We start from the raw sequence: 15,446 nt of genomic DNA, 5'->3' as shown, positions 1-15,446 counted from the left end.
GTGAAAGCTGATGAAGTGTCTCAGTATAAGTCGGTTGTGATGTGCCCGAGAGTCGTGCAAACTTGAGGTCAGTTTAGTTTTGCAGCCCTGCTGTTGCAGGTTTCCAGTGAAGGACAGATATGTAGGCCCGGTGATTAGCTGTGAGCGACATGATTTTTCTGAAACCAGAAGTTTTTTTGGAGCCAGCGTAACATTTTGAAATCAGTTGCCTGAGGCTTGGATGAATTGGGTACTCCTCTGAGTGAAAATGCTGTGGGGATTTTGTTCTGAGTTGCATTAAAGCTGAGAGATGTGCTGCTTGTTTTCACTGATTTTGTGCCATGTTTAGAGTCGTTTGGCTGTGCTAAGGTTGAGGACGACCGTGACTGTGTGGTAACTGTAAAGGGAGATGAAAGTTTTACGTGATTCCGGGAAGCAGGGAATGTCCATGCTAGGAGAGATTTCACATTGCTGGACACATCCCTGCACAGTCCGTTTGTGCGGAGGCGTTAGGCCGGGGACACGCAAAGTCTCTTTCACCTGAATTTTGGCGTGGTTCTGTGCTTGATCCTGCCGATGACCCATGTGGTGTGCTTTGAGGAGTGAAAGGGAGAGGAAAGAAGCATTCTAAAGCATGTAGAAATGTGGCAGTATTCCTGTCGGCTGCAAGCGCTGCTGGGGAAGCAGATGCTGGTTGCCTTTTCTCTTCTAGACGAATGACTTTCACTGGCAAGACAACTGCTGTGCTGTGAAGCTGCCAGATGGACCTGTAGGTAGACTTGGGGCAGCGGGGATGTCATGGGGGGAATTTGGGAAGGCAGAGGGAGCCCATGGTGGCAGCAGGGACCGAGCAGGGCTTTGGAGGGATGTGGCGGGAGGTGCTTGTGTTGCTTCTCTCTTCAGGAGCAGCTGTTTCAGGCTTACCTGGATGATGACGGTAACGAGAGAGGGGTTTTGTTGGGCCTACGTCCCCAGGAGGGGTGCACTATGCCTGCCCTTTGTTTTCACTTTGTGCCTGGTGTTTCTAGGCCTTGAAATTGTGCTGTGGGCTCAAATGGACAGTGAAGTCAAGGAGGACGAGCGCAGGATCAGTTCTCAGGGAGACAGGAGGTGTGTAAGTTGTGGTGTCTCGTAGCTTTTGTGGGAGACAAAGAAGCCTGGTGGGCCAGGAAGAGCAGGACTAAGGATTGGCATTTCTAGAGGATTCTGTGCCTTCAGAGCTCTCTGTAGATGTCAGCCAGTTTGTCTGCTGCCGTGCAAGTGCTGCTCGCTGGGGAGGAGAAATCCTTCTCTGCCAAGTGGATGCTCCTCCCCAGCTGCATTTCAGCTCCCTTTGCCAGGGAGGCTGGAGAAAGGGCTGCCCTGATGCGGCTGATTTTCCTTGCCCTGTTCTGGTTTTCTTCATCAATAGAGGGCGCTGAAGACACCAGCTGGATGCTCGGTGCCCTTCCACGTCCCTCTTGAAGGTGTTTAGGTGGGTGACCGAGGCAGGAGGCAGCAGCTGTAACCTGACTGCAGATGTGATGGGCATCGAAGCCCACAGCAGATCTGGACTGTGAAACCTTGTGTCCCCCGTGGGACAAGACCTTGCTTGTAGGCAGTTGCTGGAGAAAAGCTGATGTGTCATAAAGGTAGACGTTAGTTTTCCTGCGCATTATCGTCTGTTCTACCCGCCAAGCTGAGGTGCTTTTCTGTCTGCCTTCAGGACTGCTGCAGGCACCTGTTTTAAAGACATGTTGGTCCAGGCAGCGTGCTGAAAGGTAAGTTAAGGTTTGTCAGCCATGCTTGTTGCTCCCAGTGAGTTAGTCTGGTAAAAGATACCGTTTTCTGCTACGAAAGCTCATTGCGTATGTTGTTTGAGGTGTTAGAGAGGCTGATTACAGAGAGAGGGGGTAGATCAGGCTCTCCGTAGTACCCACAGCACTGTGTTGGGTGCGAGTTGTTTGCCAGCCCTTGTGACTCTGCTGCTCCCAAGCAGGTAGGGCTGGCCTTGCCTCACAGGTAGGAAAGTTGGTTCCCTGTGAGATCAACCCCCTTGCCTGGTGCCTGGCAGAGCTGTAATTAGACAAGCGCAAATTTGTCACCTGCTGTGTCACCCTTGGTCCATCCACCTCCCCTGCTCTTGGAGTCCCTGTGCTGCTTTGTAAGGGAGAGTTTTGCAGGGCTGCCCTGGGGACAGGAATGAAGCAAAGGCCCACCCCCACAGGAAGGGTGGTGGCTCTGTGAAGCTTCTCTTATGTTCTTGGGATTAGGACATCACCTGGGTGTGCTGAGGCTTCCTGGAATGCTGGAATACCCGAGCTACAGGCTGGGAGCTGGGAGCGTGAGATTCCTGCAGGCCCTGCTGGGGATCTCAGCTCCCATACAGGGACTTTGCTCCAGGGTTTGCTGGTGCTGGGAGGCAGAGGCATGCTGGAAAGAAAGGCTTTGGGCATCGTGGCTCTTTGGGCCAGCACAAGCACCCCTTGCTGTTTGCAGGGACGGGAGGCTTCCAGACAGTCCTCATGTGTCGTCTTTCCTGATGGCAGACAGGAAAGGACTGTCCTTTCCTGACAAAAGGAGCTCTTCTTGACCAAGATTTCGTCTGCTCCTGCTGTCTGTTGCCCACCTGAAATCCTCCTTGTCTCCCGATGGCCTTGTTGTCCTTCCAAGAGCAGCCAGTTGTGCTCCTGCTGCAGTGGGGAGAGGGATGGAGTCAGGATGGGCCAGTGGCTGGCAGCCTCCGGCTTCCTTTTCCGTTTCCATCCATCCCCTCTCTTCCCTTTTAATGAGAAGACTTCCCAGTGTGAGAGGAAGTCACCAATGGGGTACTGGGGTCCTTGCTTTCATCCTTGGCAGGGAGAGGCTGCTCAAATGAAACCTGCACCCCCTTGAGCTGCTCCTGTAACAGACCTTGTAATGGGAAACAAAACCCCTGCAGTGAGGCTGACGGCTCCAGATCGAGTGGGTCTGTCCTGCAGCTCTGAGCCTTGAAAGTCAGAGATGCTTGTGTCGATGGTCACAGTTGCCAAGGTGGCTGCTCCTGACCCACTGGGTGCCTGTCTTTTCATCTTTTTATCCTCTTTCTTTGGTTTGTTTGTTTGTGTGGTTTTGGGTGTGGCTGCTGTCTTGTCTTCTAAAATCAAAGCCCTGGCTCGGGTTGCAGCCCAGGAGAGCCTCTGCAGGGCTGTTCTTTGACAAAACTCCCAGTCTTTTTGGCAAAAGACTTTCAGGTACAAATGCAGTCAAAGAGCTGGCTAAGCAAAAGGCAATGCAGTGGTCCCTTCTTCAGCGAGCAGCGATTGCTTTGGGGTTTGGCTTGAGTTGAGAGGGTTGTGGCTGTTGCATGGTTGTAATGGGCCTGTGAAGGCACCTGCCTGGAGCAGGTAAAGCCACATTCAGCTTTGCTTTTATTTCTTGGTGCCTGCTTCAGTTTGGAAGCTCCTTGCACAGCAGGGCTGGTGCCTGCAGCCTGCCCAGCAGCTCTCAGCACAGCGTGTGTGCTGCAGGGAGCTGCCCTAGCTGCCTGGGAGCAGCAAGAGATAGGCCTGTCCCTGCAGTGCTTCACAAGTGAGAAATAAGGCAAGCTGCTCCTTTCACAGCTTCTGAAGAGCCTGTGGGGCTTGGTAGCTGCTGGGCTTGTGCCCAGTGCTCCTGTGGGCTCAGGTTGAAAGGCCCGTCATGGGCTGGGCTTGTCCCCTCCCTGTGTCTCCTGGTCTGATCTTTCTCTCCCTTGCTTCCAATCACAGAAGCACATGCTGGTGTTTGAAGGTGCCTCGCAGCAGAAGTGGTAGCCCTGCTGTGGATGAGCAGCTTGCTGTGAAGGCAGGAGCCAAGGAGAGCAGTCCTGCTGCAAATGGAGCTGCCAGGGGATGTCTGAAGCTGCAAATGCCAAGCAAGCTGTGATGGAGCAGGTAAAGGCCGTGCTTGCTGTTTTTTCTCTTGGTCAGGAGAAGGTGGAGGGAAGGAGCGCCTGTGGCACTTAGTGTGGCCCTTGGAGCTGACCATGGGAGGATCTTGCTGGGCTGTAGGTGCTGCTGCTCAGGCTCTGAAGGAAGCTCTGTATCTCGGGAGGAGGAGAGGAGGACCCTGTACTCCCTAGCCTGTAGTGTCCTGTGGTGCTGGGTGGCATGGAGAAGGCCCTGGCAGGAGGGGGAGAAGAGCTGGGTGTGAGGGAAGAGAGGCTGAGCCCTGCTCTGCCTGTGTGACTTTGACTAAGCCCTGGTCCTGCAGTGTGGGGGTACTGAAGGATGTTTCTGTCCTCAGTATCGTGGTGACTTAGATGGTTTTTAGCTGCCAGTGGAGACACGAGGCCAAGGCAGTTAGGGTGAAGGCAGTGTCAGCCCCAGGAGCGACTGTCGAACCATTCTGTAAGTGCAGAGTTCTCAGTGCCCCTGACATCTGTCCCCTTTCTTGTTTAAAGTGAGACGTGGTACCTTGCGGAATTGGGCCTGAACCTCCGTCCCGAATGCACCCATCTTTGTGTGCACTGTCTGCTGGCAGTCACAGCCTCGGCTGCTGCCCTGCTCGTGTCAGAGATTCCCCCCGAACTGGGAGTAACTTCTTGAATGTTCTGAAATTTACACAAAGGGTTGCAGCTGCTGGGTTAAATGGTTTCCTAGTGTGAAGGGAAAAGAAAACCTTGGGTTGGCTATTAGGGGAAATTCCTTCCCAGAAAGGGCTGTCAAGCCCTGAACAGGCTGCCCAAGGCTGTGGTGGAGTCACCATCCCTGGGGGCATTCAAATGACCCGTAGATGCGGTGCTCCAGGGTTTAGTGGTGGACTTGGCAGTGCTGGGTGCGAAGGAGCTGGTGTTCGGGGGAGCCTGAGCTGGGATGGGGGGCAGTGAGTGAGCGGCTGCATGGGTCTGACTTAGCGTCTGGCCTTAAAGCACAACACTGGGTTAGACTTGCTCGTAAGGGTCTTTTCCAAGCTAAATGACTCTTTGAGTCTCTGAAATGACATCCAGGTGCCAGGACAAAAGAGGTTAAAAGGGAGCTGCAAAGTCAGGATCCGGAGAGCAGACGCCGGGAGAGGCAGGTGGGAAGGGACAGTAGTAGTGTAAGGACTGAAGGCAGGAGGCGCAGTTGTGAATGGTGGCATGTGGAGCGGGGGAGCCTCCAGCAGAGCCTTGAAGGGAGCTTGGGCTGTCTCAGTGTCGGCTGGCAGTTGAAGGTTATCAAAGAAATAGCAGGAAGCTCTACTACTGGTCTCCTGTTCATTATCTCAGCTGTGGTAGAGCTTTTGTCACAGGTTTCCTTTCCTTAGAGAGCTTCTGTCTTGGTGCCTTCAGCACACAAGGGTGCCACACCTGAGGTGTCTTTGCCTGAGCTCTCCAGTTTCCACCTGGATTCGTGGCTGGACACGTTCATGCGGGACATGTTTTGGAGTGTTTCCAGAGGCTGGCTGCCTGGAGAGCCAGTTAGCACTCGGGGCTCCTATCCTCCCTGAGTGGGTTGTAAAGCCCCAGCTGGTGCGTGTTGGTTTCAAACTGAGGGCTCCACGTTCCCCGCCAAGCCGATGTGAGGATTTGCTTTGCGTGTGGCCGAGAGTCTCACGGATAGCTTTTGTTTCCGGCAAACGCTGTGCGGCAAACGTGTGAAGCTCCTGGCAGCTGAGATGCCCCGGGAAGTTGGGTGGCCTTGGCTGGTGCGTGTGCCCGTGTGCGCAGGCTTAATGGGTCCAAAGTCATCGATGGGTGCTCAGCAGGGCCAGCGAAGTCGGAATGAAATCGTTGCTTTGTAGTTAGTGTGGAGGCTTTTTTCTTTCCTCCTGAAGCAGAGAAATGATTGTCTCCTCTGCAGTGTATAAACCAAGTGATCTGACGCTGACGGAGCGTGAAGAAATGCTGCTGTGAGGTGCACTTGAATCCTGCTGCAGGCCTTCACTGCGGGGAGACCTTGAAGGCGTAGGGGGGCGCTGCAGGGATCTGCGAGGCTGTAACTTTAGCAAGGCCCTGCAGTGGCCGTGGAAGCAAGCCAGCAGAGGAGAGACAAGGTGGCCGAGAGTGATAGCGAGAGAGCTGGAGGCAGGAAGCACGGTCCCCACTCCAGGCTGGAGCTGGAGAAATGCCAGAGCCACAAGTGGTGGCGGCCTTGGTGTGGAAGCGGTGCGGGGGGGTGAGCACCTTCTTGACAGGGCGTGTGGAGCTCGCCTATTGTGACGTAGAGGGGAGCTGCTGCTGTTAAATGCGAGCAGCAGCCGTGGCGCAGTCAGAGCAGGAGTTGCTCAGCCGCTGAGACAGGAGCAGGCTTGAGCTACTGTGAGGCTCTGAGCTCTGCTTCCTCGAGGCGCTGGTGAAAGCCTGCCCTAGGTGGCAAAGGCAGAGCATTGAGGAGAGGGGCTGGGCAGCCCAGGTCCACGCCCTGTCCTTTGCTGCCCAGGTTCCCCTGGCTGTTGGCAGCCCAGCAGCAGTTATCTTCTGTGCTGGTGGGCAACAGCCACCCCGAGGCGTCCCTGGGCAGCTCCTGTCCCTCCAGCTGCCCACAGCTGCCGAGCAGCGCGAGGGCATTCAGGAGCCAAGGCTGGGCCCTGCCCGGAGGAATCCTCCAGGAGAAGCGTGAATCACCCGTCCTCAGGTAGCGTCTGGCCCTGGGCAGCAGGGAGGAGGCGGCTCCGTTGGCAGCAGGGATGGGGCAGTTGTGTGATAGCCGGCAGGATTTAAATGTCCCTGGGCTAAGAGCAGGGCTGGGCAAGTAGAAGGGCTTGGAGGGGCTCTGCAATTGCCGTGCAGCTTGCAGTGATGGTAGAGACTTGGAGCTAGGCTGTAGGTCCTGCAGCAAAGGGAGCCTTGGCTGTCTGAGGTGGGGAGCAGGGAGCCACGGCAGGGGGCGGGGGGGGCTGGAGGGGTGCTGTGTCCTGGTTGCTGCTTTGTCCTGCCCCTGCACGGAGATGTGCCCCGTTGCTCCGTTGTGCTCCTTTCCTGCTCCTCTGGGAGGTTGGTCCCTGCGGGCTCTGCGGCTGTGGAAGAGCCTTGCTCCAGGGCTCGGGGGGAAGCTGCTGGGCTGGCTGGGATGTGGAGGTTGGAAGCCCTCTGGAAATAAGCGTTGTGGGGGTGACGACAGGTTTCCTTTCAAGTGAAGTGAAATCACAGTTTGGAGAATTGGAACGAATGAGCCCGTTACTCTCAAGACCCGGTAAGAAACCACTCAAATCCAGATCAATGTTGGATCATCCCCGTTAGGTTTCTCCCCTGAAAAGGAGTTATTTCCACCTCTAAATCCCAGCTCTTGCTGCAGCAGGGCCTCCTGTCCATAGGGCGGTGCAGAGCTCTGGTGTTTCTTGCAAGAACAAAAGGGAACGGTAGCCTTGTTTCCTGAAGCTGGGAAGGGCCCAGCACCACAAACACGTGCAGTGCTGTAGCTGCCTTGGGAGTAAAGGAATGAGGTGATTGCATTGCCTTGCAGAGCGTGGGGAACAGTCGAGGGGCAGGGAATGGCCATCTTTGCCTAGATGCTGTCTTGCTGTGTGTGCGCAGTAAGTGCACGCAAGAGAGGTGATGTGGAACACAGGGAAGCGGGAGGGAATATCATCCTGGATTTTACTTAGATTTGAGCTAATTGCTCATGTGCCTTTGATGGTTTCCTGCTTTTTTCCTGCTGTGACAGCCTGGAATGCCTGTAGGAAGCCTCGAGTTTGGGTGTTAAGAAGCGGAAATGAGGGCGTCCTTTGACACAGAGAAATGCTCTTGGGCAGTGGGGTGATTTGATGCCTGGAAGGAGGCGTTTTTTGCCAGATAACCTTTGTACCTTCAAGCAGGCAAAGTAGCCTTGAGAAACTCTAGTTCTTAATCAGGGTCTTGAGCTGTGTGCTGCGTTAGTTAGAAACAGGAGCAGGCTCCTTGCAGAAAGGGTGAGAAGTGCCAGCAGCCCCTGGAGTGTCTCTGTGGCTGGTGGGAGTGCCCCCAGAGCAAAAGGCTGTTTTGGCTCAGGGGCTGTTTGTTGTGGGGTTTTCCGTCTATGACTGGAGCCTAAATATGGTCTAATGATGAGTGAGGGTGGGGAGGCCCCGTGTTCTCTGCTTAGGAAGGATGCCAGAGGCTGGAGACACAGCTGAGTCCTTTGGGTGTGCGAGGAATGGCGAGGCCCTGGCACAGGTTGCCCAGAGAAGCTGTGGCTGCCCCATCCCTGGCAACGTTCAAGAGCAGGTTGGACACAGGGGCTTGGAGCAAGCTGGTCTAGTGGAAGGTGTCCCTGCCCGTGGCAGGGGGTTGGAACTGGGTGAGTTTTAAGGGCCCTTCCCTAAGGTTGCGGGGTTCCACGGGTCCAGGGTTTTAAGGTTCTGGGGTTGTGGATTGTCCAACTGTTGCTTCTTCCAGGTGACCTCTGCGACATGGCCAGTGGCAAGACCCCGCGGCCCCTGAGGTCCTCCAGAAGGGCGGATGGATTCCAGAGCAGAGTGGTAGCATCTCGTAATCCAAAGGTGGTCAGAGAGGCAGAAGAGTCTCTCAGCAGCAAGCAGAGGCTGGCCAGCCCTCGGGAGATGAGGCGGCGCCGGCCTCTCCAGCTTCGGGACGTGGGTGACGTCTCCCATCAAAAGGTAGCCTTTCCCTGCCCTTTTCCTTGCTGTTTGATGTGACATTTGAAGAGGGCACGTGCTTGGGGCAGGCTTGCCTCCAGCTCACCCGAGCAGCTTGGTGATTAGGTCCTGTTGTCATTTCCAACTGGTGGTGGTGGAGTTCTTTCTGCTGGGGGAAAAGCAAACCGTGTTTCTCCAGTGAGCCATTGAAGTCCTTATCTGCACGAAGCCAGTGGAAGCTCTCCTGCAGTTGGTGGGTTTTGCTGGAGTTGAGCTACCGTCGCTAAAGCATGCTAGTGGGGGAGGGCTGGGGCAGGAGACAAGGGCAGGAGCTGCTGTTCCTCATCCTGCTCTTCAAACAGCCACCTCTTGCTTTGGTGTAGTCAAGTGCCCCGTGCATGGGGTGACAGGACTCCCTCAATGGTGGCAGTAGTGGCCTTTGAAGGCTGAGGGCCTGTGGCAATTACTTAAGCCGTAACAAACCCAATTGCATTAATGCTTTGGTTTGTAAGAAGGCGTGGAACCCTTCCAGGGTGTTTGAGTTTTCAGTCTGCTGGCTACCCAGGGGAATCGCCCTGGGCAGAGGAGAGTGGATGCGCTTTACCTGGCTCAGTGCTCTCCTAGATGGATGTTTAAAGCTGCTTTTCTTGCAGGACTGCTCATTCTAACACACAGTCCAGGTGGGTGCATGACTGAGGTAGGCTGTTGAGCAGAAAGTTGCCAGCAAGAGACCTGTATCACATCAGTTAAGGGTTGCCCCAGACAGCGCACGAGGTGGGAACACGTAAGACGGGCGCCCAAATGACTGGCAGTGCTACAGCTACTGGCCTCAGCCTGACCGTGGAGAAGCAGGAGACCTGCCTGTGTCTCTCGAGTGGCAGCAGTGCAGCTGGGAGAGGGGAGAGCAAGCAGGGAGGAATTATCTGCAAGTAATGCCTCTGCTGGGTCAGCGTTTGGTCTTTGTGTGTATTTTTTCAGAGCTGCTTCTGCAGCAGTATTAAATAAACCAGCAGTAATAGAATACAGAGAAGCATCAACTTCAAGCTCACGGGGAAAGGGGATACGAATTACAGTCTAGCTCCAGTTGCCCAGTAATGCTGGGGAAAGAGCTGAACTTCATCCCCATCCAGCATTCACCTCATTTGTCTGTTTCCCGACTGCCCTGTTACTTTCTTGTTGGCCTTTCCTCCCTGGTACTGGTGTCTTGCAACTGGTTTCTGGGCTCTACATCAAAAAAAAGATACTTGGGATGCGTGGGACTCAGTCTTGCTGCGTCAGGGGGAAGTTCACCCGCAAATTGTTTCCTGTGGAGGCCCATGGAAACTCGTGGGTTTTGCTTGCTCCCCGAGTGCTCGTGGCTGTTCCAGGAAGTGTCTGGAGCTGAGTGAGCACCTTAGCAGAGGGCTCTGCTGGAGGTGAGCGCTGCTTTTCCTTTTGGAGAAGGCAACGTGGAGAAACAGCCTCCAAAAGAGCTTCTTAGCTTGAGGCTGCTCAAGCTGGTCCAGAAAGCTTTGCTCAGCTGAGAGCAGAGGTGGGTGAGCTGCCATCTCCTAGTGTGAGCTGGGCAGATGTACTCGCCAAGAGATTGTATTTACCGGAGATCAGTGTGGGATCTTCATTCGTCGATGTTTCTGCCAGCAGCTGAAGCTCTCTCTGCTCTGTCTTGCGTCTGCAGTTGTCAGCAGTTGACGTGGACCAGAGGTTGTTCCAGCCTTTCCCATCCGAGGTGGTGTTTGAGAACTACGTTCCCCAGCAGTTCTACATAGCGGCGCTAGCTCTGAGGAACACGGACAGGGTAAGTGCTGGGCTGTGGAGGTTGAGCACTGGGCTGGAGGAGGAGAGCAGTGGAATTCACACGGTGTGCAGCAGAGCAAGTTACCTGCTGCAGCACATCGCATGCAGAATCCAGTGTCTCACCAGCGTTATTCTGCAAATGGGGGAAATGTTCCCGTGCTGGGGGTTCTGCCGCTGGTTTTGGCCGTGCACTGGTGGTATCTAAGCCAAAGGAGTTTTTTGAGCCAGCGTGCTTGCCCTTGAAAGCCCTGCTCTGATGGGAATGTCGAGGGCTGTGCAGTTCTTGCCTGCTGTCATGCTTTACCTCGAGTGCGCAGCGTATCCCGCTGGCTCCTTGGTTAATGTTGGTTTCTGGCAGGGCATGTTTCCCTCTCTCAGCCTGTTCAGCCACGTGTGTGCAGCTCCCTGTCACAGCACAGGGGTTGAGTCTTCTCCACTTTGTGCTGGAGTAAGTTGTAACTGCTGGCATTAGCACTCCAGGCCGGGTGTTTCAGAAGAGCAGTGGAAAGAGGCTGGCTTAGCAGGAGCAGTTAAAGGGGAGGACTTGAGGTGCCACTTGAGGCTCCTGCTAAGCTTAGCTCAGTTCTGCTCAGGTGTTTCTAAGGCAGCGTGGCTGTGCGTTCTCTTTGGAGAATCCCAGCACGGGCAGGGTAATGTGCTCCAGAAGGTCTCCAACTTGAGCTGGAAAGATTGTGATCCTTTGGAGATGTCCTGAGAAACTTGAGCAGGGAAAAGTTGAGAAATGTCAGCAATTTTGTTCTGCTCTGCTGTAAAGGGGGAAATGGAGAGCTTTTGAATTTCAGTTGGGGAAACATTTGCTCCAGAGAGGCATGTGCCAAGAGCAAGCTGATGGGAAAAGACAGGAGGGAGGAAAGGGGCTGAGTTGAGTGTCCTGTCCCGGAGCACTTTCTTCCACACAGGGATTCTCTCGGTACGTAACAGGAAGTGTGCTGGAAGCAGAGAAAGGTCAGAAACAGGCGTAATTCAAGCTCCTGTTGCGTAAGAAAGAGCAAGATGTGTGCGTGAGAGGAGGGCACGGGGGAGGTGGAAGTGTGCAGGTGAATTAACCCCCTCCTCAAATCCCCCTGTTGGGAGAAACAAAGAGGGGGACAAAAGGAGTGACACTGTCAGGGCTTAATGTAGGGGGAGGAAGAGCAAGAGAAGTCAAAGTTATCTCCTGAGAGAACAGGTTTTACAGGGACGTGGTGGAGCATGGAAGACCCTTTGGCAAGAAAGGATGAAGGTATGGTCGCTCAGTTACCCCCAGAGAGTTGTGTATCGTTCCTGGTATAGCTTGGGAATACTGGGAAGTTGCAGCGTGGCTACCTATGCCCAAGGGACACCAGTGGTGTGTTTCACAGTGACTTTGGGCAATCTTTGCTGTAGGTGTAGCCTTTGCTTATTAAAATGGGCCTCAGTTTCTCTTTTCCTACTGCTCTGCTTCATTCCCACTGTGTCTTTTGGCTTCAGCTGCTCCCTCATCCATGCAGCACCGCAGAATGTTTGCCTTTGCCAAGTAGCAGCGAAGAGGCAAGCAGTGAATTTGCTCTATTCGTGCTTCCCAAGTGGAAAACAACATCTGCACTGATGTTGGTGCCATTCCCAATAAAACGTAATAGGCGGGTACAGCTGCAGCTTGGGATTTCTATGCCCTGTGAAGGGGAGGCAGTGTGTGAACTGTTGATTTTAGCCCAAATGTATTAGTTGTGAAGCTAGTACGACCTCAGGCATTGGACGGCCCTGGTGTAAAAGGAAGATCAGCTCTAAGGAAAAGCCTTGTCATCTTTAAATGCGCAAAGCTAGAGATGATAATGCCAAGAGAGCGTATCATGTTCTAATTTTGCTGGGTTTTGGTCATGTCCTGGAGAAAAGGACCATTGCGCTCTGTCTCAGGAGTTCCCCAGACTCCTCTGAGTCCTACTGATGTATCCTGCCTGGTGCTGAGGTTGTCTGCTCCCTAGAACTGCAGCTAGCAGCAAAGTGTAGGAGAGGCAAAGTGTAATGGAGCCCAGTAGGTGCTCTGTAATCACTCCAGTACGGAAGTGCTTCGCTCTCTGCTCAGTGCTCTTGCCTACTTGCTGTGGAATTGCTTTCCTGTCTTCAGGCTGCTCCTCCCCACCCTCAAGAGGTGCCCTGGGTGGCTCCTGCTGAAGATCTTTGCCACCTGGGCTCACGTGCCAAGGGATTTGGCGACCGGAACGTGTGGCTGCAGTGGGAAATGGGCTCCTGGAGCTGTCTGCCCCAGGGCATTGCTGGGAGCAAAGGGTGTTTAGAGCGTCCAGGGCTGCCTTGGCCATGGGTTATGAGGCTTGGGTCGGGGGTGCAGAATGAGCCTCCCTTTTTTCCAAGCCTCGTGTGTTCATCAGTGGAGCTGCCTGTCATTCAAAGTCTCCTTGTTATACTTTATGAGCTGGGATTGGGTGCTGGGGGGTTGCTGCCTGTGTGCTAGAGAATGCCTGTTTGCTGTCCCCGTGCCTGTGGTATCGCAGAGGACAGACACTTGCAGCAGGATGCCTGCAGGAAAGGCTGGCTCTGAGGAGGGATACCCAGAAATGTGGCTCTCCTGCACTGGCAGAGGCCTGGCTGCAGTCCCCAGGCAGCAAGAGCCTCCAGAGAGCTCAGGGTGGCTTTCGGTGATGAAGCCACCACAGTGTGAGGCAGTGCTGGCCACCTATCTCAAAGCAGAAAGTGCCTTTGAGGACCATCATTGGTAGGCACGGCCTGTGGGGGTTCATACAGGCACGTTAGTTCTCATCTCTGCACCAGCCTTTCCTTTTGTTATGGATCTCCCTTGCTGCTTTGCAGCCCCCTTTAAATTCTCTTTGCCATCTGCTTCCTCCTGGGGATGGTTGCTCTTGAGGTAAGCTTTTATTCTCAGGAAGGCCAGAGTGTTTGTGGTCTCCTTCTCTTGCTGGTCCACCCCCATGAGTAGCACCGCAGCTTGACCGCCGCACTCCACGCTGGTGTGTCAGAAGTGACTTCCTTCCCGCCCCCTCCCCCCCCCCCCCCGTATAACCCACGCTGGGTTGCCTTCAGATAATACATTCCGCCTCCAGAGGCATGATTGCACGGGTGTGTGCAGGCAGAAGCAGGCATGTTCTCTGGGCTTGTTGAATGACTTGAGGTACTGCATCTCCTTCCTGCTTCCTTCACAGCAGGGCATGTTGTTCCTACGGCCTCTGTCCTGCAGCTATGTAGCTAAGCAGAAGGGATTCAAGTCCACCCTTGTGCGTTACGCAGAGCTAAAAGTGTTTTGGAAAGGTGGTAAGGAAGGATGGCACGTGGCCCGTCCTGGTCCCTTCTCATGTTTCCACAAGCGACAAAATCATAGTTCTGTGTCTTTCCTGCAGGTTCCTCGTCTGCTGAACGTCATCCTGGGGAACTCTCCTTACTTCGAGTTGATCAGCCCGAGTGATGAGGACTATAAGGTAGCACCGGGCATGTCTTCAACCTACCGCATCCTTTTCAGACCTGATGAGAACAAGGTGAGACTGAAGGTCTCGAGAGATGGCGCCTTGAGGGGAAGGGGAACCTGCAGGGCTGGATTCCAAAGCAGGCATCTGGTGTGTGTTTTGAAGAACTGGTGCTGGGTTCAGTAGGGTTGCACTGGATCTAGACGTGGGGGAGACTCTTTCCTGGTGGTGAAGGTTGTGCTCCCGTAGGCTGGAGGCTCTTGCCAGTTTCAGGCTGTTTTCTCCTTCCGTGGTGGAATATCTAAGGTAATGTCTGTTGGCTTCAGGGCCGAGAGTCTGCTGTCTGTGCATGGCCTTTTACTCATCTTCTGTTTGCTGCTTAAATGTAGTTGAATACTCTGTGCAATCCTCAAGCAGCATGCCTATAGAAAACTAAAGAGGACCTGCCCCATGGTCCCTGGCTGCCCCTGCTTGTGCAATAATGTGTCATGAAAGGCCATGAAGGTAAAAAGTGCGAGTGCATTATGGAATGCTACTGCGAGAGTCCCAGAAAGCAGCAGCTCTTCTTCTGCCATGGGCATGGTGCTAAAGGCACTGTGCTGAGATTGTTTCTTTCCCTGCAGGATTATTTCGACGAGCTTATCATCATCACAGAGAGGGAGAAGTTCTTTGTGCCTATCCGAGCCATAGGTGCCCGAGCCAGCCTGGACTTCCCTGAGCAGCTGAACTTCTCCAACTGTCCAGTCAGGTTCAGCACCCAGAAAACTCTGCTGGTGCGCAACGTGGGGAATCGGGAGGCTTGCTACAGCATCACCACTCTGAGGTAAAGGAGCTCATGTCTTGTGCAGACGCTGTTGCGTGGTCATGGAGTTGTAAACAGTGAGAAAAAGGAGGCAGAGTATCTGAGGTGCTGGACATGGGCAGGATCCGTGGGGTTTGCCATTGCTTAGAGTGTTTTGAGAAAGCTCTGCAAGCAAGTTTTACAGTGCAGTGGTGTCTCCAAGGCAGCATCTTGCAGGTCTGATGCTGTTAGATTGGAAGAGCCAAGGTAGGAAGGCAGCTTGACTGCTGAAGAAGGTGCTGCGTGGCAGAGGAGAGCTCGAGGGGCTCAGGTCACGGAGGCCAAACGCAGCATCAAGAAATGGGCGAGCAATGAGCTGGTGAGAGGCACTGAAGAGTTCATCAGCAGCTGTGTCTACATTAGCAAGCAGAGATCATAGATGAAAGCAATTGCTGTGGAGGCCCTGGCAATACGAGTGTGTGGTGCGGGGACTTTGTTTTCCCGTGGGCTTGGTCTGATGCCTGGGACCAAATATGCCTAAGCAGAAGGAGCTCTGAAGTGGAGAGGAGCAGGCAGTGCCTTCAGAACTGGACTACAGCCCAAACCAGAAAGCTAGGGAGGGTGCAGGTGAAAGATACTCCAAGACCTGCTATTTGCAATGCACTTGCCAACTACTCGCTTGGGTGCTAGAGCGTGTGTCGAGAGCTCCTTGACAAGGGTTTTAGGAGTTCCCCAACTTCAGCAATGAACTATTTCAGTCCCGATTTGCAATAAAGAAATGGGAAGCATTACAGAAGTTTGAAGTGAACTCCACAAAAAAGTGGAATTCTGAGTAACTGGATTGCACGTGTGCAGAGGTGGAGAGCTGAGAACTGAGAACTGGGTGCAGAGTATGGGGGCCTGAGGTCATGTTATGCCCCGGGATCTTCTGAGGTCTGGTTCTCTTCAGCAGGGAGAGTCACCCGCTCTGTTTCTGATCCTGG

Source organism: Pezoporus flaviventris, unplaced genomic scaffold (genome assembly GCF_033815535.1).
Source record: "Pezoporus flaviventris isolate CSIRO_AGI_PZ_B2104156 unplaced genomic scaffold, CSIRO_AGI_Pfla_v1 ptg000056l, whole genome shotgun sequence".
Taxonomy (NCBI): Eukaryota; Metazoa; Chordata; class Aves; order Psittaciformes; family Psittacidae; genus Pezoporus; species Pezoporus flaviventris.
This window is presented reverse-complemented; position numbering follows the sequence as displayed.